Source organism: Schistocerca cancellata, chromosome 3 (assembly GCF_023864275.1).
Source record: "Schistocerca cancellata isolate TAMUIC-IGC-003103 chromosome 3, iqSchCanc2.1, whole genome shotgun sequence".
Classification (NCBI taxonomy): Eukaryota; Metazoa; Arthropoda; class Insecta; order Orthoptera; family Acrididae; genus Schistocerca; species Schistocerca cancellata.
The window spans coordinates 752,591,017-752,615,745 of NC_064628.1; positions in this window are offsets into that span (position 1 = coordinate 752,591,017).

The window sequence follows — 24,729 nt, forward strand, 5'->3', positions numbered from 1 at the left end:
ATTTAAACTTTTGTTACAAAATATCGTAGTGCTTCGCAACTCACATTGCTAGGTTTAAAATGCTGGCTATCACAATTCCATAAGTGCTTCTGTAACAAATTTTACGTTGAGTTAATATATGGAGGCATGCTGAAAAATGGTGCCTCCGAATTGTTTTACGTGAAAAGATTTTTAAGTGAAACAAGCATCTTTGTGGAGGTTTAAAATACCACTTCAGTTGTAAATTTCGTTATTTTCACACGAACGGTTTCGGACTGTTACAAGCCCATCCTCAGGTGTTGTAGCTGTGCTGTGGTCGCCGATCGCCGCATGTACAGTCGTGGACAAAACGAGCGAGACCCCTCGCCTTTTCGTTATGCTGATCCGCACGGCTTTAGAGTCTGCTACACAGCATAACAGGCAAGGCGACGAAGTGCTACCAACATACTATGCACAGGCGCGAAATTGACAAACTATCTGAACTTTTTAGGCTGTTTTCAATAATTTGTAAGACTATATTAATGCTGATTAGTGTGTTAAACATATCTGTATCAAGCTACAAGGCTGTCAGTATAGAACCAACTGTCAAATCCTACAAAAATATAAGAGAGCAACAAAATTATGATATAAGAGAACAAGAAAATTACGACCATATACAAGTTCAGTACATAAGTCCTTTATAGCAACTTCTAGTGTGTCAACCTGTATCAACTTAATAAACTGTCAAATAGAGTCAACTGTCAAATCATATGAAAAATACATAATCGTTTATAATTTATGATGTAAGACAGCAAGACAATAGGAATCAGCCACTGATATAGGATGTACATACGTTATGAACAACTTAACGTAAGTATACCTTTCTATGTGTTCTGTGTAAAGCACTATCTAATTGACGACATCTATACCACGTATAATGAGTGCAACTTGTAATAGAAAATGACAATAACGTCGAAATAACCTTATAGTACGAAATCACAATAAACATTCAGCAGCTAACAGGAATTAACTATTCATTGGAAGTAAATGACCCAGCTGGGTAGACGGTAACAAAAAGAACAGATTACCGTTTGTCATTTTCAGGTTTTCTCGGCGCTGTTGATTGTGTTCTTCCGGGTGCTCTGCCGAACTGTTGATTCCATTTTATGCACATTATTTCGACAATCGACCGAGTCGTCTACATCGGACTCTGAAAGTTGTGTTGTTATGTGTAATAGCTGCCTGGGCTCAAAACAGACTGGCTGTTTTCGCTGTATCCATAACCTCACAAAACTTCTTACTCATATCATTCTCAGGACTTCTGTGTCCTTTTTCTTTACAAACTACACTTTATTCTTCTCCTTCTTCTTCTTTTCGCTACTGTTGATGCCTCCTTTTCCAGACTTTGGAAATTTTTATTTTTTCTATTTAACTTTATGGCTCTTCCTCACACCACAATCTTCAAGGTAACCTAATGAGAGAGGTCAGATGTACCCTCTGTCTTTGAATCGTGTATACTTTGTTCTGTGTGCCATCATACACTGAGATGACAAAAGTCAAGTGATAACGATATGCACGTATACAGATGGCGGTAGTATCGCGTACGTAATGTATAAACAGGCAGTGCTGAAACTTACAATTATGGATAAACAGATGTTCTACAATTATGGATAAACAGATGTTAGGTGAAGGTTACGCCTCATGGAACATCACGTACCATTTTATGTTACTACCGTATTGACATCAATACCTCTGCAGTCAAAATTTCAGTTAATCACAACACAGACTGAATAAGATATCACAGCAATAAAAACAGATACGCTTTGATTAATGAGCGTTTTAGGTAACCCAAATTATGAAACAGCTCTTAATTTAATTAAAAGGGAAAAGGTAGGTCTTAAATAATAACAGCTTCAGTTAAGTAAAATTACCAAAATAGAAAACAGGCAGGACTTTAATGATAACAGCTTCATTTAAGTAAAATTACGAAATAGAAAACAAGCAGGCCTTCAATGATAACAACTCTAGTTAAGTAAAATTACTAAATAGAAGACACATATGCCTCCTTGAATAACTGCTTCAGCTAAGTAAGCAAGAGCTTGAATTGCATCCTCACAAGGGGTGCACCAGACGGCATATACGCAAGGAGCACAAGGCTACACAAAAAGGAAGGCCAAGATAGGTTGCAACGAGAGCAACGGCCTTCCGAGACCCATTTCGTTGAGCACAGTTCGGCGAAGGAAATATTAACACAGCAATGTTAATTACGTGAAAGCAACAGTAACTAGCCAAGCGGTATACCCGCGTCACTTCAAGACACCGCCTCTACAACGACGGCGAATCGCCTGGAAGAAAACTAGGCTGCCCAACCCATTTACATAGCCTGAGAAATTGCAAATTTTAGGACGCAGGCACCTCCTAAACCAATATAATTAACAGAGCGATAACGTATGCATTGCTGGAAGGTATCTCGAAACCGGCACCTTGCCATATTATAAGCGAAAGGTACTTATCTCGTATTCGAAGATGTTTCGCAGGGAGATCGGCTACAAGACGACCATCTAGTAGGGAAGGCTTCGGCCACAGCAAAGAAGAAACACGTTATCGCTTCGGTTAAGGAAACACCATGGACTCACACAGTTTAAGATACTCTGTTTACAAACAACCAAGGCCAGTATCGACTCAGGAAAAGCAAACAACAGCCACAATTCAAGGAACCAACTGGTGGTGAAACAAGTCAGCTAAGAAATCTCAATAATCGCAACAGGCCTATGTGAATCAATAATAAAATAACAGTTAAGGCCCTAAAATAAAAAAAAAAACTTAACTGAAGTTCACGAATCAAAGCTGAGGCTTGCCTGTTCCTAAGGGGGCCCAGAATTCAGCACAGCAAAACTGGGTTCAACTTTCTCAACCACGTCCCAGAGCTGACTGGCCAGGCTGCAGACGAAGACGATACTCGAAGTCAGCTACGGATTCAAATCGGCCCACAAATATACCCAGCAGCCACTCGCCGGACTCCGTGCACAAGACGCTTGCGCAAGTGCTCGCCTTAGTCGCTGGGGGACCTCTGACACCGTTCTCCTCGCTCCGTTACCACTCCCCAACTCGCCACGCCACAACACGCCCCGTCCCCTATAAACAACCTCGAGCAAAGATTTTAGTGGCCTCAAACCAGAGGGAGATCACTCGACATATAGAGCTAGTGGCGTCGGGAATTCGAAAGGTGACATCAGCAACCCCGACACAACTCAAGTGCATTGCGGAGCTGTTGTTTATACTCAAGTGAATCATGTGAAAAGGATTCCGACGTGATTATGGCCGCACGGCGGGAATTAACAGACTTTCAACATGGAATGGTATTTGGAGCTACACACGTGGAACATTCCATTTCGGAAATCGTTAGGAAATTCAGTATTTCCACATCCACAGTGTCAAGGGTGTGCCGACAGAACGAAATTTCAGTCATTGCCTCTCCCCAAGGACAACGCAGTGACCGACGGCCTTCACTTAACGACCGAGAGCAGCGGCTTTTGCGTAAACTTGTCAGTGCTAACAGACAAGCAACACTACGTGAAATAACTGCAGAAATAAACATGGGACGTGCGACGAAATGTGGCTTTAACGGGCTATGGCAGCTGACGACTGACGCGAGGGCCTTTGGTGACAGCACGACATAGCCTGCAGCGCCTTTTCTGCTCTCGTGACCATGTCGGTTGGACCCTAGTCGACTCACATGAGTCCCAATTTCCATTGGTAAAAGTAAATGTCGTGTGACTAGGGCCTCCCGTCGGGTAGACCGTTCGCCAGGTGCAAGTCTTTCGATTTGATGCCACTTCGGCGATTTGGACATCGATGGGGATGAAATGACGTTGATTAGGACAACAAAACACCCAGTCCATGACCACTCAGCTACCGGGAAGGACATTTCCATTTGTAACAACTGATGGTAAGGCTCGAGTGTGGTGCAAGTCCCACACATGTCGTCAACAAGCCACTGCGAAAGCTAGTGGTGGCTCCATAATGTTGCTGGCTGTTTTTACAAGGAGTGGAGTGAGTCATCTGGTTCAAGTGAACCCATCGTTGACTGGAAATGGTTACGTTCGTCTACTTGAAGACCATTCTTGGACTTCATGTTCCATGACAATACAGCATGCCACTTTGCTACACTTGTTCGCGACTGGTTTGAAGAATATTTTGAACAATTCGAGCCATAGATGGCATAGAAAATTAATAGGACAGTTCGTGCCAAGAAACCTGCACTGGTTACACTTTCACAAGTATGGACGGCTATAGAGGCAGAAATTCTCTGCAGGGGACGTCCAACGACATGTTGATTCCATGGTATGTCGAGTTGCTACACTATGTCGGGCAAAAGCTTGTCAGACACGGTTATTAGGAGGTATCTCGTTGCTTTTCTCGCCTCAGTGTATTTTAACTGTTTACGTACAGTATTCTCTTTAGCAGCAAGTGGTAACAACCTAGTATTTGCCTAAACGAGAGCGGGAAACCGCATAAAAACCAAACCCAAGTTGGCCGGCGTACCAGCACACGTTCGTGAATCCGCACGGTGTAAACTAGTGCTATAAGCGTTACGCTACACAAGGAGGCATTTTTACAGAATACACTGTCAGACCGAAAACATTTTATTAAAGGCTGACAACTAAACGCATGGAAAGGATCTTCAAAGTTCAGTATTCTTAATGGTTTGCTGCCTAATTCTGGAAAATATTCTGAGTTCGAATATAATAAATTTCACAGAGACCGAAAAGCTTATGTCCACGAATCAGCACGGTATTAGAAAGCATTGCTCGTGCGAAACTCAGCTTGCCCTTTAATCACATGGTATAGCGCGAGCCAAGGGTGAAGGGGGCCCGCCCGGTTAGCCGTGCGGTCTAAAGCACTGCTTTCCGGGCGGGAAGGGGTGCCGGTCTCCGGAACTAATCCGCCCAGTGGATTAGTGCCGAGGTCCGGTGTGCCGTCCAGTCTGTGGATGGTTTTTAAGGCGGTTTTCCATATGCCTCGGCGAATGCGGACTGGTTCCCCTTATTCTGCCTCAGTTACACTATGTCGGTGATTGCTGAGCAAACGCTTTCACCACGTACGCGTACACCACAATTACTCTACCACGCAAACATTGGGGTTACACTCGTCTGGTGTGAGACGTTGCCGGGGGGTGGGGGGGGGGGGAGGGGCTGGTCCGCTGGAGGCCGGACCGCACAGTAACTCTGGGTTCGGTGTGGGGAGGCGGTGGGGTGAGTGGACTGCTGTACCCTGTTGTGGGGTTGTGAACCGCTGAGGCTTCGGAGGGGACGAAGCCTCTCCGTCGTTTCTAGTCCCCTGTTCCATACAACAAAATATAAGGGTGAAGGGCAACAGTAACTGTTGCTGTCATATGTAAGACGACCAGACGTGTTCATGAAGTTCGGATATCTACGGGTCAAGATACGAGCATTGATGCCTTCTATTAGAGATGCACGAGTGGTACTTGGCGTCACTCTTGCGACAGGCCTGTTTATGATGTGACTGGGACCTCGAAACTGATTGCCTAATAAAAACAGTATCATGTCCATTATAATTATCCGGGCTGTTATGCCGTGGTCGGTTGATGAATTCTGTGTCGATTCCCAACGTTTCGTCTCAGACTGCGGGAGACATCTTAACGGGGGTCCGTAGCTCAATTGAAGGTCCAACACACCCACTGGCTTGCTACAGTATCAACATAATTGCTGTTGGTGTAGTACCATTACACTACAGTATGTTCGGGCTCCGACCCGAGTACCTCTGCTTGGCACGTGCTGTTTGCCGCCTCGCGTGCCGCTGGTAAACAGCTGCCTTTACGCAGTCGGCGGTGCGCAGAGAGTCATTCTTGTAGCGAGCTGCTGCACGTAGGAGGAACCAGATTTACGCCTAGCCCGCACCCCGGCAAGCCGGCGTGAAACACGGCGCGCGCCTTGGGGACGCACGTGTACACGCAGCGCGGCGGTTCTCACGCGCGCGACGCCCCGCTGGCCCTGTCCGAAGAGCCGGCGTAACTCAGCCGGTTAATGAACTCGCTTACAGCCACGATCACGTCTTAATTCGCGCCGTCTCTTCCGCGTGTACGCCCTCCACTCTGGACGGGTAACGCCCGACTTCGCCCCTGAATGATCTGCTAACGAGCTGGGAGCGGCGACTTACGTCTTCTATGGCCTCCACCTGTTTCCCCGTGCGGATATTTTATACCGTTTCTAGTGCGTTGCTGTATATAGGGCAACAACGCGTAATAGGATCGTGACTTTTATACTGCTGACTCATGCGATCACGAAGCGTAGCCCACTATAGGTCTTGTGTGGATGTTATGGGGAAATACCTTATTTTTCTGGTATTGGTGGTGGCGAGGAGGGGCGGGGGGTATTGGTAGGTTGTATTTTTCCCTATCGCACACCTGGTGTCCTGGGTAAACAGGACGATTTAAAAAGAAATGTGTGTGAAATCATATGGGACTTAACTGCTAAGGTCATCAGTCTCTAAGCTTACACACTACTTAACCTAAATTATCCTAAGGACAAACACACACACCCACGCTCGAGGGAGGACTCAAACCTCCGCCGGGACCAGCCGCACAGTTCATGACTGCAGCGCCTTAGACCGCTAGGCTAATCCCGTGCGGCAGGACGATTTACGCGGGTTACAGAACAGGAGAAAGTATTTCGGACACGAATGAGCCGTGCTGCGGCTCGCGTTGGTGATGTTCGTAGGTTTCTGCCCTCTGTTGCAGGCCTGACGGTATCGTTTAGTTGGCATGGTTGTGGTTGTTTGTCTTCTTCTCGTGTAAACTAGCGCCACTCGGTTTCGCAAGCGTTGCCTGTCCGCTAGTGGCAGCAGTGACGGTTATCGATATGTAGTAACTGTTGCCCTATCTTTGGAGAGACGTCGTTGTTTTTCCTGGTCGTGTGAGTGGGCCAGTTCGGTTGGGGACTCAGGAGGAGCCAGGTCCGCGCAGTGCCAGAACACGCCGGGACCGCTGGCGGCACATATGGACTGCCGGATGGAAGGGCTGTGGTCACGAGGGTGCACGACTTCGTGTAAACCGGATCCAGCAAGCCTTAAGCTGAGTGCGTTTCAAACCAAGTAGAGAAACCTCCACCATTGTGATATCTCGCGATTCTCCAGTGGCTTGGGTTAATGTTGCTGCTCGTAGTGTCGCCGAGGAGAAGAGTAGCGAGTGGAGTGCTTTCTACTCTGATGGTAGTGGTTCCTTCCTCGTTGCGGGCGCTCTAAACACAGTATTCTGGGGACGGAGTGCAGACCGCCGGTTTCGGCTTTGGCGTATTGTTCCATCGTTGCATTTGGTTTATGGGACGTCAGGTAGGTTCAGAGAGATTTTCATTAGTCATTCGTTAGACTGCCACTAGTCTGAGTTACCATCTTGTGTAGTGAATGCAAGTCTTGGCTGCCTATCTCATCACTCGCGAAAGTGTTTGTTGCCGGACCTTCTCAGAGGTCGGTTCCTGGAGCACCGTCTGTGGCCCCTTGCCTTACGAAGTCTACCATCATCTTATTTCACCCGTTTGGTTATCAGTTGCTTGTTTTTTAAATTAACCTTTGCTATTGTATTTGCTGTTTTACATCAGATTTATAAATTTTTTATATTATTGCTGTTCCTGGCGTGTAAGGCCTTCAGCCGTGATTGGAGTCATTTGCTTTAAAATTCTAATTTGATATTTGTATTTTAGCAGTAAGCCCTAAAATCTTACTTACTGCCATTTCTGGCGCCTAATGCCTTCTGCTGTGTTTGTACCGACTTACCTTAATATTTAAAATCATGGACTGTGCGGCTGATCCCGGCGGAGGTTCGAGTCCTCCTTCGGGCATGGGTGTGTGTGTGTTTGTCCTTAGGATAATTTTGGTTAAGTAGTGTGTAACCTTAGGGACTGATGACCTTAGCAGTTAAGTCGCATAAGATTTCACACACACATTTTTTTAAATATTTAAGTACTTGTAACTTGTAAATTGCAACGAGTTCTTAAGCAATTGTTAATCTATTACCGTTACTGGCGTATAAGGGCCTTCAACCGTGATTGTGGTCATTTGCTTTAAAATTGTAATTTGATATTTGTATTTTAGCAGTAAGCCTTAAAACCTTATTCAATGCCATTCTTGACGTCTGATGCTTTCTGCTGTGTTTGTGGTGACTTCCTTAATATTTCAATACCTGTAATTTGTAAGTTGCAGCGAGTTTTACACAATTCTTAATTTATTCCCATTCCCGGCGTGTAAGGCCTTCTGCCCACATCACAGTGGCTTGCTTTAAAACATTATCTGTTGTATCTGTATTTAAATGGTAATTTGCAAAATTGTAACTCACTGAAAACACTATTATTCGCACTTGTTTATTCCTTCATTAATAACGTGTGGTACTTTTTATTCATTGTTGAGGCTGAAATTACTGATTTAAAATAAATTGTGTGTATCTGTAAAAGGCAACCAATAGTAACTGACTACGCCCCCGTCCACAATCGTAACCGAATCCTGCCTTCCCTTGACTACCAGGTTTTAATGAAGTCTATAAACTCGTATCACACTTGTATGGTTAAGGAATTCCAGGAATGAATTAATGGCGTCATTGTAAATAACAGCCGAAATTAACCTGGATGGAATAAATCTCGTCACAACCAAGATAGTCCTGTGGCCTTGTCCTGAACTGAAATCGGAGGTAGAGATAATGGCAGTCTATCGATGAGAAAGAATATTTTTCTTTTTATTTAAAAAAAAAAGACATACCACAAAGGAGTTACGCAAAATGGCCACAAAGTGATATGTATAATGGTACCCGATGATAAATGCAAAATTGTAAAGTTTGGCGGCCGATGGATGAATGTGTGACGCTGCTATGCAATTCCAACTCGCAGCTAACAACGATAGTAAACAGTGGACATGTCAAAATCAGGGCATAAAATCTTTCTGAATTTCATTACGTGTCCTCAGATGGACAGTAACAATGCCTTTCGGGCAGACGCGTCAACAGTATACGCAGATTTCGGCGACTGAGACAGGACGCGTAATCGGACTCACAGAAGTTGGTTGGAGTAATCGGTGAATCCCTCGACGTTTGAATAGTTTCGATGCCACTATGTTGGCAGGAATAGTTGAACCATGGCCAAACACAGCGTCAAGAAGGCAGCATTCGACCTAGACGGACGACAAACTGTGCGGGCCAAGCAAACTTCGGAGAGGCACTTAGAGCCCAGGATTGATGATTATCGTCAATCCGACGGGCAGCTGGTGCTTCAGTGATCACAGGTACCATTAACCGGAGGCTTACAGGAAAGAGTATGAGCTCACAGCGCCCCTTGCGTCTGCTATCATTGGCCACAGTAAACCAATAAGCTCTTTTGCTATTGGCCTGGAATCTCATTTACTGGAGTAGAATTGTCTACAGTGATGACCCCCACTCCTGAGCCCTGACGACCAGCGAAGACGTGCCTGGAGACACCCCAGACAGTTGTGGGATACCAACCTGACTGTCGACAGCCATACTGCCCGACAACCAGGAGTAATGATTTGCAGGGCTATTTCATTTCACTTCATAGCAGCGCCACTTTGGTTCTCAGCAGCGGCACCCTTACAGAACAGCTGTATGTCCACGATATTCCACTCCCAGTCTTTTTCCCCTACATGGTAAGCCATTGTGAGCTTACATTTTAGTAAGATAATTCCCCCGTCCCCCACAGATGGCGAGAGTTCCTAATGCTTGTCTTCGTGTTGGCCAAACCCTACCTTGGCTAGTCAGGTCGCTGGAACTCTCCCCAACCAGAAACATTTGGAGCAGTATGGGTAGGGCCCTCCAAGCAGCTAAGGATTTTCACGATCTAACGGACCAATTGGACGGAAATTGGTACGTTATCCCTCAGGAAGACATCCAACAACTCTGGCAATCAATGCGAAGCCTAATAATTGTTTGCTTACGAGTGAGAAGTGGATAAATGTGTCATGGACTTGCTCAGTTTGTGCATCTCTTTCTTTTGACCGAGCGAGATGGAGCAGTGGTTAGCACAATGGACTCGCATTCGGGAGGATGATGGTCCAAACCTGCATCTGGCCATCCAGATTTAGGTGTTCCATGATTTCCTTAAATCGTTCCAGGCAGATTCTGGAATGGTTCCTTTGAAAGGACACCCTCGATTTGTAAGGAATGTGTAAGAACTGTCCATTACACTGAAAACAATATAGTCAACTTAACGCTATTCTTTGCATTGTGTAAGCACTCAGATATCGATAATAGCAATCTGAGGACGAAACATGGGAGCGCGATTAGAAGTATTGTTTGAGACGAGGTCTGTCTGCGAGAGTGGACGTAGTAATGTAGGTCGAGAGCTCGGAGACAGGAGACGTGTAACGCTGCCCTCATGTCGGTGATGGCCATCTTACCACACTCAAGGCCTGATGTCATTTATATAACCAGGAGTGATTTAGATGGCTTAACTATGCTTGAAGATGGAATTCAAGGTAAAATTCGCAAGCATAGTGTAAAGCGCAATTGCAGGTTTAGGCTCGTGATTGTTAGTTAGTCCGAGTTTGCGATAATCCCTTGTTTTGCTTGTCAGTTAAAGAAGCCTCCTTATCCTCCAAATAGTAATAATTGTTCTCCACATCTAATTAATAACTGTTCTGTGATTATTGTTATGTAACTTTGAAATTGAAATAACTTGTTATCTGGCACTCAGACATTATTGATACCTATGGCATTGTAACTGTCATAGTCTATTATTGGTTATGGATTATGATGATTCTGAAGTTTTTAAATAGACTTAATCTATGAAATACCTTCTCGCAAGTTATTTAGTAGTTAACATGACCCTAGAAAACTCCTTTTTATTAAATTCATTCTTAGTAACAAGAAGCCTTAGGCGCTAGTGCTGCATGCTTCTGTGAATTGCTGTAAACCACATGGAAAAAGGCAGTTATCTAAAGAAGTAAGTGCAAAACTCAGGGCCAAAACAAAGATACTGACACACCACTACATGTCCTGTACTCCAATCCAGTGAATTCCGTTGCACAAGCCAGATTCTGTCTCACTTGTAAATTCAATTCTTATTCAGAGACACAGTCAGATAGCTTATCCAAATGTTAGTTTTAAGTTTTTCGTGTAACGATCTGTTGAGGGCTTAAAAGACAGTGAAACTGACACTCATACAACACACACACAGTTGACAGAGGACAGGTTACTCTCTCACCTACTTTTAATGTACGGAAAATTATTAAAGATTTTGTTACAACTTTATGCACCTTGAACGAGACTCTAGAAGGTTAACAGCCTGAGTAGATGTTGATGGAGCCTGTCAGGGTGCTAAAAACATGTATTTTTATGGTTCTTAGCTCATAGAAACAGCATGTTGGGAGTTGGAAGCAACTGGCGGCGAGCCCATCTCTCAGTAAATCTTGCCGGACATGCCCACAACCGTACAGGGAAGACAGGGCAGCCCCCTGTCAAGAGAGTCTCCAGGAGAACAATGCTGAGCTACCTGCTGCGGCGCCAGCAGAGGCCTGGGCAGGGGGCTATGGCCTGAAGGAACGCGTCTACACAGTGAAGTCAAAAACTGGGCATTGTGTGCAGAGCCATGCATAATAAAAATTCACATGTTTTCGTGTTCACCCATACTGCAAATAGGCCTGTGAACCACTTCCATCAGCTGCCCTGGTTGTATAAGGAAGTCTGGTGTCTGAGAAACATTTAGAGATAGAATCTTTATTACACCTCATAGCTAGGTCTAACAAGCTCCAAGGCATGGACAATTTAGATAAAGATCTTTAAGATTGAATCTGTTCGCTTTTTGCCATGGGAAGTAACATTACTTCAGAGAAAATCATCTTCCCCCTCTGTGAAAACTTTAAAAAAGCCAGTAATTGGCGGTTTCCCTTTTTCTTCCAGAGACACAGGTTACATAACTCTTGTCCTGGTTTAACATGAGTTCATGCTGTCATGTGGGAGGGTAGATTTAGCGCCTCATGACAGCGTGAAGGCGGTGTCGTTCATGCACTTTGTGGGAAAACAGAATTTTTTCTGAGGAGGTGTGAAGCAGTTCGGTGCTAGACTCTGGCATGGTCATTAAAGACGGAGCAGAAGTTCAGGTCGTTGGAAGGATGGGGAAGAAAATCAGCCATACCCTTCCAGAGGAACCAGCACAACATTTGCCTTTAACGATTTATGGAAACCAAGGAAAACTTAAATCAGGATGGCAGGACGTGGATTTTGTGCTAACCACTGCGTCACCTCGCTCGGTCCAGTGTGACGTTAACTGAAAATATTTGCAACTCGGCGGTCGAACTTCCCCAGGTGGGGGCTCCCAACCGTCAACGCCATACAGTCATTTCTTTTCACAGGTACAATAACCGGGAACGATCTGTCATACTTAATCTATTAACAGATTTCTATTCTGTCTGTGTGTTACGGTTTCATCCACTGGCGTAGTGTATGTGTTATGTACACATTATTCTTCGTTTATCTCGTCGTTGATGTTGGTGTCTGCGGAGTCCATTGTGCTGGAGTCTTCATCTGAACTAACACTTTCGTCTCGCTGTCCTCTAACTCGATCTCGATTTGGTCTCATTTGTTTGTAGATAGTGTGTTCAGTATTGGAGTTTGACTTTTTTTTTGTTTAATAGTTCAAATTAGTCTAAATTTCTCTGCAACCGGATTATTTGACGTCCTGTCTAAATATTTTTTTTCATTGAGAAATCTAAACTTTTTGACGGGTGGACCATACAAACTTTCACTCTTGCCATTCTGTCATACTGACAGAGTGCGAAGGGCACGATTATGATTTCAACATATGTAAAAAGAAAGACGAAGCTCTCAACCGTTTTCTATAAAATCGAGTTTAAAATTTTTACGCGTGCTTACATATTTTGTATTGTAGGTACTACACAAGAATTTCGCAACCGCGAGAGTAAGCGCTTAGTTTCGTAAGCACGACGTCCATCGATAGAATCTCCCTGCCGGCACTTTTTTTTATTTCACGTAGTTGTAACACCAAATTCACTATCATAGTGAAAATTATCAATATTGAATTATTATTTTATTATTTTCATCATATTTATTCCGTAAAATTGAGAATAAGTTTTCGTAAGGAGAATGGAAACGAAAAAAGGGTACCCAAGAACTTTCCATCATATCAGCATACCGTAGTCATTTTATTTATATTATTGTATCTACATTTGTTACGCGTATAATGTGTAATCTATGGAGCACTGCTCGAATCGGGATGATACGGATCATAACAACATGGAAAACAATAATAATTACTACTTACAGCACTTACAATTAACGTCGAATTTTTGCATGGGCATGGTCTTTTCAGCGGGTCTAACCACGCAAATCTGTTGTTAAATTGCATAGAAATGGAAAAGGAAAAAGGAAATTAGCGGCAGCGAGGTTCAATCCACAGACCTCCTGATTTTCAATGGTTTTTTTTAACGTTTCTCCCTTACTGTCCTAATTATAAAGGAATCTATAAGAAAGGGGTCTATTTGCCACCGCCATCTTGACTCTAAAAATAAAAGTATCTGCATCACTTCCGATGTTGTCCCCTAAGGAGGGAGTCCAAAAATTGGGAATATATCCTCCCCAGGGGCAAAGAAAAATAAATCCAATTCCATGGCCGCGGAATGAGTTCACAGAGTGCGTCTTCGTTTGCGGATAGTAAACATCAGCATATGCCTTGTTATTCGGTCAGGAGTAGCATGTGTAAGGAAGGCCAGAATCCGCTGGACCGAGCGCCAGACGGCTACTGCCGGGCCACAAACGAAGCGATGATCGTTCATGTACAGCACACCGAACGCGACGCAAAGTGGGGAGTCGGCGAGTTCAACTCGGGTGGAGACGAGAACGATTTGCTTGTCTCCCACTGGTGGTGACATACCACGCGGATCGTGCGGCGATGTCAAAGAAATATATTGAGTCATCTGTAGTGCGGGTACTTCTGTGACACTAGGGACGCAGACCAGTTGAATCTCAGTGTATATTGCTTTCGTTGACAACAACTGCACAGGCGGCAAAGAGGAATAAAGGTAGTTTTGCTCAAAAAAAAAAAAAAGAGTCTGATGTGTTAGAGAAGCGCTGGTAGGTTCGACGACGACACTGGGGGAGACAACGAGACCGAGGCATACGCATCAAGTAGTCAACTGGTAAGGCATGTCGGGCAGTGCCGGAATATCGGCAACTGTGAACTGGCAAAAAGGGGCCAAGTTTTAACCGGAACATTGTAAAGACCCACAGCCCCTCGAACCTGGGGCAGGGTGAGGTACTCATAGCGCACTTTGAAGATCATCCCATGGTTAACAAAGATGCCCATCGTAGCTAACATGCGGAGAGGCAAGAGTTGCGGGACCAGAAGAATTTGCGCCACGTGAGTGATCCGCGACGCTCAGTAGGTGTTGACATAGCGCGTACGTAGCAGGACGTCAAGAAAGCGGAAGCGATGTCCAACTAGTCAAAACCTGATCCGTTGCAGCAGCAGTCTGCAGTTGACGGCCGCAGAGCGTCGAAGATCAACCGTAAAATCGATACCAAGGCAGCTTAAGGTATCGTTCACGTTGAACGGGTCAACGCTCCCCTCAGGCAGGCCTGTACCGATATATATAGCTCGCAATGTATGTACTCTGAGCTAGCCGCCCGACGCCTTGCCGTAGGTCGCCACCCACGCACGCGCCGCATTGGCATCGTCGGCACTTCGAAGGCAGAGGATCAAATCATCCGCATGGGCGGTGTAACCAAATCGATGCCCACCTAACGACATCACCGTCAGTCGTAGTCGCGGTCCACATACCAATGGTTTCAGGGCAAAGGCGTACAACAGCGCTGACATGGGGCGCGCCTTCGCACCGAAAGCCTACGCAGGACCGGTTGTGCGATTCACTGAGAGGGCGGGGTTGTGGGACTAAACGGCGAAGTCATCAGTCCTGCGATTCCGAAGTTACTTGCGTAAAGGAGAGGGTCCGGTAAAAGTGGACGAATCCAGTCAGAGGGGTCGAACTATAAAGTGAGGAAGTTAAAACGCACACATCAGAAGGCATAAAAGGGTAGGCCAAATCTACGCACTGGAAAAAAGAGAGGGAGAAAAGAAAGGTCTCTGCACAAGGAAGGAGTCATGGGCCCTGGGCTCCAGACCTAATAACACGAAGAGAGGTCTCAATCAGAAGCACCCTGCTCGTGCTCCAGAAGTAAAGCAAAACCTTATAGCTGAAAATAAAACCCACTTCCACGTAGGAAACTGAGGGCCAGTTCAACCATCCGTGAATATACACTCCTGGAAATTGAAATAAGAACACCGTGAATTCATTGTCCCAGGAAGGGGAAACTTTATTGACACATTCCTGGGGTCAGATACATCACATGATCACACTGACAGAACCACAGGCACACAGACACAGGCAACAGAGCATGCACAATGTCGGCACTAGTACAGTGTATATCCACCTTTCGCAGCAATGCAGGCTGCTATTCTCCCATGGAGACGATCGTAGAGATGCTGGATGTAGTCCTGTGGAACGGCTTGCCATGCCATTTCCACCTGGCGCCTCAGTTGGACCAGCGTTCGTGCTGGACGTGCAGACCGCGTGAGACGACGCTTCATCCAGTCCCAAACATGCTCAATGGGGGACAGATCCGGAGATATTGCTGGCCAGGGTAGTTGACTTACACCTTCTAGAGCACGTTGGGTGGCACGGGATACATGCGGACGTGCATTGTCCTGTTGGAACAGCACGTTCCCTTGCCGGTCTAGGAATAGTAGAACGATGGGTTCGATGACGGTTTGGATGTACCGTCCACTATTCAGTGTCCCCTCGACGATCACCAGTGGTGTACGGCCAGTGTATGAGATCGCTCCCCACACCATGATGCCAGGTGTTGGCCCTGTGTGCCTCGGTCGTATGCAGTCCTGATTGTGGCGCTCACCTGCACGGCGCCAAACACGCATACGACCATCATTGGCACCAAGGCAGAAGCGACTCTCATCGCTGAAGACGACACGTCTCCATTCGTCCCTCCATTCACGCCTGTCGCGACACCACTGGAGGCGGGCTGCACGATGTTGGGGCGTGAGCGGAAGACGGCCTAACGGTGTGCGGGACCGTAGCCCAGCTTCATGGAGACGGTTGCGAATGGTCCTCGCCGATACCCCAGGAGCAACAGTGTCCCTAATTTGCTGGGAAGTGGCGGTGCGGTCCCCTACGGCACTGCGTAGGATCCTACGGTCTTGGCGTGCATCCGTGCGTCGCTGCGGTCCGGTCCCAGGTCGACGGGCACGTGCACCTTCCGCCGACCACTGGCGACAACATCGATGTACTGTGGAGACCTCACGCCCCACGTGTTGAGCAATTCGGCGGTACGTCCACCCGGCCTCCCGCATGCCCACTATACGCCCTCGCTCAAAGTCCGTCAACTGCACATACGGTTCACGTCCACGCTGTCGCGGCATGCTACCAGTGTTAAAGACTGCGATGGAGCTCCGTATGCCACGGCAAACTGGCTGACACTGACGGCGGCGGTGCACAAATGCTGCGCAGCTAGCGCCATTCGACGGCCAACACCGCGGTTCCTGGTGTGTCCGCTGTGCCGTGCGTGTGACCATTGCTTGTACAGCCCTCTCGCAGTGTCCGGAGCAAGTATGGTGGGTCTGACACACCGGTGTCAATGTGTACTTTTTTCCATTTCCAGGAGTGTATATATGAAGGTAGTATCTGTTCCCGAAAGGACACTGATGACCGTGCAGCTTCTCTAGAATGAAATGATAATTAAATCGACACCCTAGCTGCAAACAGACGTTGATATACATCATTGGAGACATATTGAAAATGTGTGCTCCGACCAGCACTCGAACCCGGGATCTCCTGCTTACGTGGCAGACGCTCTACAAATATTTTTTTTTTACATGGCAGTTGCTCTATCCTTTTTTTTTAATTTTTATTTTTTAGTGCTCTACCAGTCTTTCTTTTTACTAAGAAAATAAGAAAATCTCTGGTGTTGTAAAATAAATGACGATCTTCTGCATAAAATAGAATATTTCTTGAAAGTGTAAATAGGTATACTTTTTCGGTATCAGGGTTTTGTTTTCAGACCATTATTTATTTATGTATTTATTTTTATATATTTGTTGAGATCACATAGGACGCCCTCCAGGCGAAAAAACAATTAACCCATCTGAGCAATCGAGGTCACAGAGGGTACTGCGTCTGCAGGGACTTATCCCTTGCACGCTCCCCGTGAGACCCACATTCCCAAAATGTCCACACCACTACATTTGTAATGCCCCTAATACATGTGTGCCCATTAGACTCATTATTCGTGGCAGATTAATCTACTAAGTCCCGTACGAGTTGGGGCATAGCATGAGCGTTCGCACAAGAAGGTCAATGGCCGGGTAGCCATATTTTAACTATATATGGAGATTAATCTACCAAGTCCCGTAGATTAATCTGCCACTAGTAATGAGTGTGATGGGCAAATATCTATTAGGCGTAGACATGTTGGGAATGTGGGTCCCACGGGGAGCGCGCCGTCGGTGGCTCAGCTGAATAGAGCGTCTGCCATGTAAGCAGGAGATCCTGGATTCGAGTCACAGTTGGGGCACACATTTTCAACACGTCCCCAATGATGTATATCAACCCCTGTTTGCAGCTAGGGAGTCGATTTAATTATTATTTCATCCGTGAATCGTCTGCTAATATTAAATCCAAAGAATCTGGAAGGCTATACTTTGTACGAAAGTACAAAAGAAGGAGACATTCCACCGATATATGGGGCACCGTCAGTCTGGCTCCACAGCCACATTGTGGGGGCGGCTCGTTACGCGAGAGAAAACAATGGGTGAGTCTGGTATGAGTAATGCGTAGACGGCTTCTCCTTCCGAGAGGACTGGAAGGCAGAACGCTAAAGTGCACTAGTCTCCATGATTGTGCGGAGTTCGTTACTGAGAAAACTAGAGCACCAGATGTACACTACTGGCCATTAAAATTGCTACACCACGAAGCTGACGTGCTACAGACGTGAAATTTAACCGACAGGAAGAAGATGCTGTGATATGCAAATGATCAGCTTTTCAGAGCATTCACACAAGGTTGGCGCCGGTGGCGACACCTACAACGTGCTGACATGAGGAAAGCTTGCAACCGATTTCTCATACACAAACAACATTTGACCGGCGTGTCCTGGTGAAACGTTATTATGATGCCACGTGTAAGGAGGAGAAATGCGTACCATCACGTTTCCGACTTTGATAAAGGTCGGATTGTAGCCTATCGTGATTGCGGTTTATCCTATCGCGACATTGCTGCTGGCGTTGGTCGAGATCCAATGACTGTTAGCAGAATATGGAATCGGTGGGTTCAGGAGGGTAATACGGAACGCCGTGCTGGATCACAACGGCCTCGTATCACTAGCCGTCGAGATGACAGGCATCTTATCCGCATGGCTGTAACAGATCAGGCAGCCACATCTCGATCCCTGAGTCAACAGATGGGGTCGTTTGCAAGACAACAACCATCCGCACGAACAGTTCGACGACGTTTGCAGCAACATGGACTATCAGCTCGGTGACCATGGCTGCGGTTACCCTTGACGCTGCATCACAGACAGGAGCGCCTGCGATGGTTTACTCAACGACGAACCTGGGTGCACGAATGGCAAAACGTCATTTTTTCGGATGAATCCAGGTTCTGCTTACAGCATCATGATGGTCGCATCCGTGTTTGGCGACATCGCGGTGAACACACATTGGAAGCGTGTATTCGTCATCGCCATACTGGCGTATCACCCGGCGTGATGTTATGGGGTGCCATTGGTTACACGTTTCGGTCAGCTCTTGTTCGCATTGACGGCACTTTGAACAGTGGACGTTACATTTCAGATGTGTTGTGACCCGTGGCTCCACCCTTCATTCGATTCCTGCGAAACCCTACATTTCAGCAGGATAATGCACGACCGCATGTTGCTGGTCCTGTACAGGCGTTTCTGGATACGAAAATGTTCGACTGCTGCCCTGGCCAGCACATTCTCCAGATCTCTCACTAATTGAAAACGTCTGGTAAATGGTGGCCGAGCAACTGGCTCGTCACAATACGCCAGTCACTACTCTTGCTGAACTGTGGTATCGTGTTGAAGTTGCGTGGGCAGCTCTACCTGTAGACACCATCCAAGCTTTGTTTGACTCAATGCGCAGGCGTTTCAAGGCCGTTATTACGGCCAGAGGTGGTTGTTCTGGGTACTGATTTCTCAGAATCTATGCACCGAAATTGCCTGAAAATGTAATCACATGTTATTTCTAGTATTATATATTTGTCCAATGAATACCCGTTTATCATCTGCATTTCTTCTTGGTGTAGCAATTTTAATGGCCAGTAGTGTAATTCCACTTTTGAGCAAAGAGAGATTTGAGGTGGAGTCGCCTATCTGCACCTGTAATCATGAAAGGGCAGGGCGGGGTAATTATCTGCCTTTCTAGCTAAACGGTCAGCTACTTTATTCTCAGTTGTGTGAGCCTACCATTACGCAGAACCCGAGATGTCGCATCGTGCATAAGACACTTGACCACAGGTAAGCGTTTAGTCGCTCGGTTCTTGAATCCTTGAATAACACCGACCATACAAGGTAGACAGCACGCGTAAAATTTTTAAAATCGGCTTCTGAAAAGCGATTGAGAGTTGCATCTTGCTGTTTATGTGGTGTCACCACCAGACACCACACTTGCTAGGTGGTAGCCTTTAAATCGGCCGCGGTCCGTTAGTGTACGTCGGATCCGCGTGTCGCCACTATCAGTGATTGCAGACCGAGCGCCGCCACACGGCATGTCTAGTCCAGAGAGAGACTCCCTAGCTTTCGCCCCAGTTGTACAGCCGACTTTGCTGGCGACGGTTCACTGTCTACATACGCTCTCATTTGCAGAGACGACAGTTTAGCACAGCCTTCAGCTACGTCATTTGCTACGACCTTGCAAGGCGCCAATTCAGTTACTATAATTACTTCAAGAATGTATTCTGAACAGATAATATTGTGAATCATGTACTGTCAAGATCGAGGTTCATCATTGATGGATTAAAGTTCAAATGGTTCAAATGGCTCTGAGCACTATGGGACTTAACTACTGAGGTCATCAGTCCCCTAGAACTTAGAACTACTTAAACCTAACTAACCTAAGGACATCACACACATCCATGCCCGAGGCAGGATTCGAACCTGCCACCGTAGCGGTCACGCGGTTCCAAACTGACGCGCCTAGAACCGCACGGTCACACCGGCTGGCTAATGTATTAAAGCATCAAACTAATTACGTCCAGTTTCTGAATTCTAATTCCTTGTCATGTTCCAGACCTCACGTCAGTATCGTTTTTCCCTCCTCACGCCAGCCTGCGTGAGCTAAAACGCGTGCATTTCGGCCTCCTCTAGTAACACGATGTTGGTTCTTCAGCCAACACGACAGTTAACATATTTTGAAGTACTAGTCGTTCTATACACTCCCTGTGAATCAGATCAGCGACTGGAGGATGGTACGGCCCCCTTGTGAGTGAGACAGAGCACTGTCGCGTTTTGCAGGTGCCTCATTACCTGCCTAGCACGGTCCACGGTCGACGAGGACCTCGCGGCGCTGGCGAGCGACCGAAGGCCATCGATAGCGGGCCCGACCGACCGGAGGGACTCGGTGCCGTACCGCCTCGCTGCACCGGTCCGTTATTAATCATGCACAAAGAATGGAACAGCTCGCGCCTGTCATCAAATATTTAAATAAGCGGCCCGCCCGCCTCCGTGTTAATTCTTGATTTACGAGCGGCCGGCGCGCCGCCATAAACCTGCTGACCGCGGCGACCCCGCGTGGCGCGCAGCTTCCCTTTGTTGCCCTGCCGGGGCGTCTCACCCGGCCTTAAACGTTTTATATTTATATTCCGCTCCTCTCCACTCCACTCCATTCCGTGCCGGTTGCGTATGGGAAAATGCCGGGCCCGTCCGCCGCGAGCCACTGTCGCGGCGCCGCTGCGCGCACTGGACGCGGCAAACAAAAAGGTGCGCAGGGAGCAGCGAGCAGCGAGCAGTCGCAGTAGTAGAGGGGGCGGGCCCGGACTGCCGGGGCTACGTGGCGCCCGCCGGCCGGGTCGTGCAAAACGCCGGCTCTCCTCTCCATGAATATTAATATCGGACGGCAGCCGCGCGGGCTTAATATTTCTGGCTGCGCGGGACAGTCGCTGCGCTCGAAGGACACCGGCTCGCGAGCTGGGGCGGGGTGGCACCGGGGTCCGCGTGCGACCTGCACCTACTGAGCTGCTCTCCTCCTTACTAAAGCACGCCGCAGGTTTAACGTCGAATAAAAAGTCAAAGAAGTTGCAAAGTGACTACTCTGATTTAAGAAGGATTACAAGTGAAACCTAACAAGCTTTCATCTGAAAAGCTGTGTTCTATTACTGATGAAGTTACGACCGATATAATTAACAAGTGCAAAAGTACTCCTATCGGAGCACAAGAAATGCGAATATCTTCCTGTTTATTTAAAATGACTGAAAAGTAGGATACCAGCTGCCTCTTCTACCTTCCTCAGACCCTTTAAAATTTCTCCCAAAATACAGGGTGATTCAAAAAGTATACCACAACTTTAAAAATGTGTATTTAATGAAAGAAACATAATATAACCTTCTGTTATACATCATTACAAAGAGTATTTAAAAAGGTTTTTTTTCACTCAAAAACAAGTTCAGAGATGTTCAATATGGCCCCCTCCAGACACTCGAGCAATATCAACCCGATACTCCAACTCGTTCCACACTCTCTGTAGCATATCAGGCGTAACAGTTTGGATAGCTGCTGTCATTTCTCGTTTCAAATCATCAATGGTGGCTGGGAGAGGTGGCCGAAACACCGTATCCTTAACATACCCCCATAACAAAAAATCGCAGGGGGTAAGATCAGGGCTTCTTGGAGGCCAGTGATGAAGTGCTCTGTCACGCGCTGCCTGGCGGCCGATCCATCGCCTCGGGTACTTGACCTTCAGGTAGTTACGGACAGATAAGTGCCAATGTGGTGGCGCTCCATCCTGCTGAAATATGAATTGTTGTGCTTCTTGTTCGAGCTGAGGGATCAGCCAATTCTGTAACATCTCCAGATACTGTAGTCCAGTTACAGTAGCACCTTCGAAGAAAAAGGGACCAAAAACTTTACTGGCTGAAATGGCACAGAAAACGTTCACCTTAGGCGAGTCACGTTCATACTGAGTTGTTTCCCGCGGATTCTCAGTGCCCCATATCGTCGATTCACTTCTGCCGTACTCAATAACACAAAAAGCTTTCTGTTGAGCGGTCGCCATCTTAGCATCAACTGACGCTGACGCCTAGTCAACAGCGCCTCAAGCGAACAAATGTACAACTAAATGAAACTTTATAGCTCCCTTAATTCGCCGACAGATAGTGCTTAGCTCTGCCTTTTGTCGTTGCAGAGTTTTAAATTCCTAAAGTTGTGGTATTCTTTTTGAATCACCCTGTATTTCCAAGCAATCATATTCGCGCTCTTTTTAACGAGCAGGTCAGGTTTCACTTGCAGAAGTTTAACTAACTGTCTAGTCTATCACCGTAAGTCGCTCATACCCACCCTTTCCCACTTGCCCATTCTCTCTCATTCACTCAGCCCAGCTCATTGTCATTGCCTCTTTGTATCTCTCTGTCACTGTGTCCTGCCACATAGCCACAGTCTCCTTCGTTGTGTCCTACTATTGCTGTCTTCTCTCACTGTCACTGTCTCCCTATTTTTCTCTTTTACTGCTACAATCTCATTCTTCTATATCTACATGGATACGCTGCAAATCACACTTAAGTGCGTGGGAGAGGGTTCATCGAACGACCTTCACAATAGTTCTTTATTATTCCACTCTGGAACAGCGTGCGTAAAAAACGAACACCTATATTTTACCGAGCGAGCTTTGATTTCCGTTATTTTATTATGATGATCGTTCCTCCCTACGTAGGTCGGTGTTGACAAAATATTTTCGCATTCGGAGGAGAAAGGTGGTGATTGAAATTTCTTCGGCCGCTACGGTCGCAGGTTCGAATCCTGCCTCGGGCATTGATGTGTGTGATGTCCTTAGGTTAGTTAGGTTTAAGTAGTTCTAAGTTCTAGGGGACTGATGACCACAGATGTTAAGTCCCATAGTGCTCACAGCCATGTTTTTGAAATTTCTTCCCGCTGCTACTAACACCTTTATCTTTCCGAGCTAGCTTTTATTTCCGTTATTTTATTATGATGATCGTTTCTCCCTACGTAGGTGGGCGTCGACAAGATATTTTCGCATTCGGAGCAGAAAGTTGGTGATTGAAATTTCTTCCCGCTGCTAATGTAACTTCTCACTGTCACCATCTCTCTCTTCCTCGTTTTAATTCTCATGTATTCTGACTCATTCTGACTAGCTCTCACCCGCTTCTACTTTCTCTTTCTCTTTATTCCTCACCCTTCCTTAATTCTTTTCCTAACACTGTTCTGTCACTGTGACCTATGCTCCACTGCCACTGTACCCCTCTCTTTCTCTGACACTGTCATTGTCTTCTTCGCTCTTTCTATAAAACAACCACTGAATACTGTCTTGCAGTATTTTTTACTTTTCCTTCTCTTCGCTACTGCCACTGTTTCCTCTCCCCAGCGTAAGAAAGCGAGAATATGTTCACATGCCAAAATTTTTGGGAACATTTTTAAAGGTGCTGAGGAACGTAGAATATCCTATTTTTCCAGCATAGTCTTTTAAATAAACAGAAATGTGTTTGCATTTTTTGTTCTCTGAGAGCACCATTTTTCCGCTGGCTCCGTTCTTTTCCTGTCCAGCAGTGCATGTAACTCATATGAAAATAAATGTATTGGTAAGTAAAATTTAGCTAGTGTAGTTGTGTGTATTTAAAATAACGGGAATCTAAATTTACTCCTCAGACCAGATTTTACGAGAAAAAAATTTTTGCATATGCTTTAGCACTAAAGTATGGGAATGATAAATGATAAGAGTCACTTTAGGCAAATTCTCTCTGCTACTTCGCTTTATGTACTACGCTTCACTCAGTATTTTATGTACGCATTTTGCGTGTAAAGTAAGCTAACTTTGAACCTCTGTGTCTCGGAAACGGATAAACATATGAAGAAAATTTTCAAGATTGAGATCGGGATCTTAGGAATGGCTGGTAAATTTCGTAGCGATTTGATGTGCATAGCAGTCTAGAAATCCACGGCTGTGTTTCGGTATCCAAAAAAAGGTTTTGGGGTGTTTCTCGATAACGGATAAAGATTTTTGAAAATTGGAGCTGGCTCTTCCACAAAAAAGTCCAGAGAATATACCGTTAGAATTTGACAACTTATTGCGGTTATTTTTATTTACAATTTACGTGATACCGGATTTTACGTACACAGGTAGGGTTGTTTTGAACCTCTGTATCTTGGAAACGGATAAAGATATCAAGAAAATTTCTAAAGTTGTTCAAGATCGGGATCTTAGGGATATAGCGTAAAAATTACAGTCTTTCTGTGTGCAGCCGTGTTGGAATCCTCAGCTTGGTTTTGGTCCGCTGGTGATGACGTAAATTATACTAAAAATAATTTTTATCCTGTTTTCCGATGAACCGCCCACAAACTAGTGGTGTCTCCATAAGTCCTATCAGGACCACCGTGGACCACATCAAATGCAACGAATTTGCTCCATTTTCCTAAGCAAATGTGTGTAATATTCATAATTTGTACTGTAGGATAGTGACACTAAGACGATCCGTCTGTTGGGTATA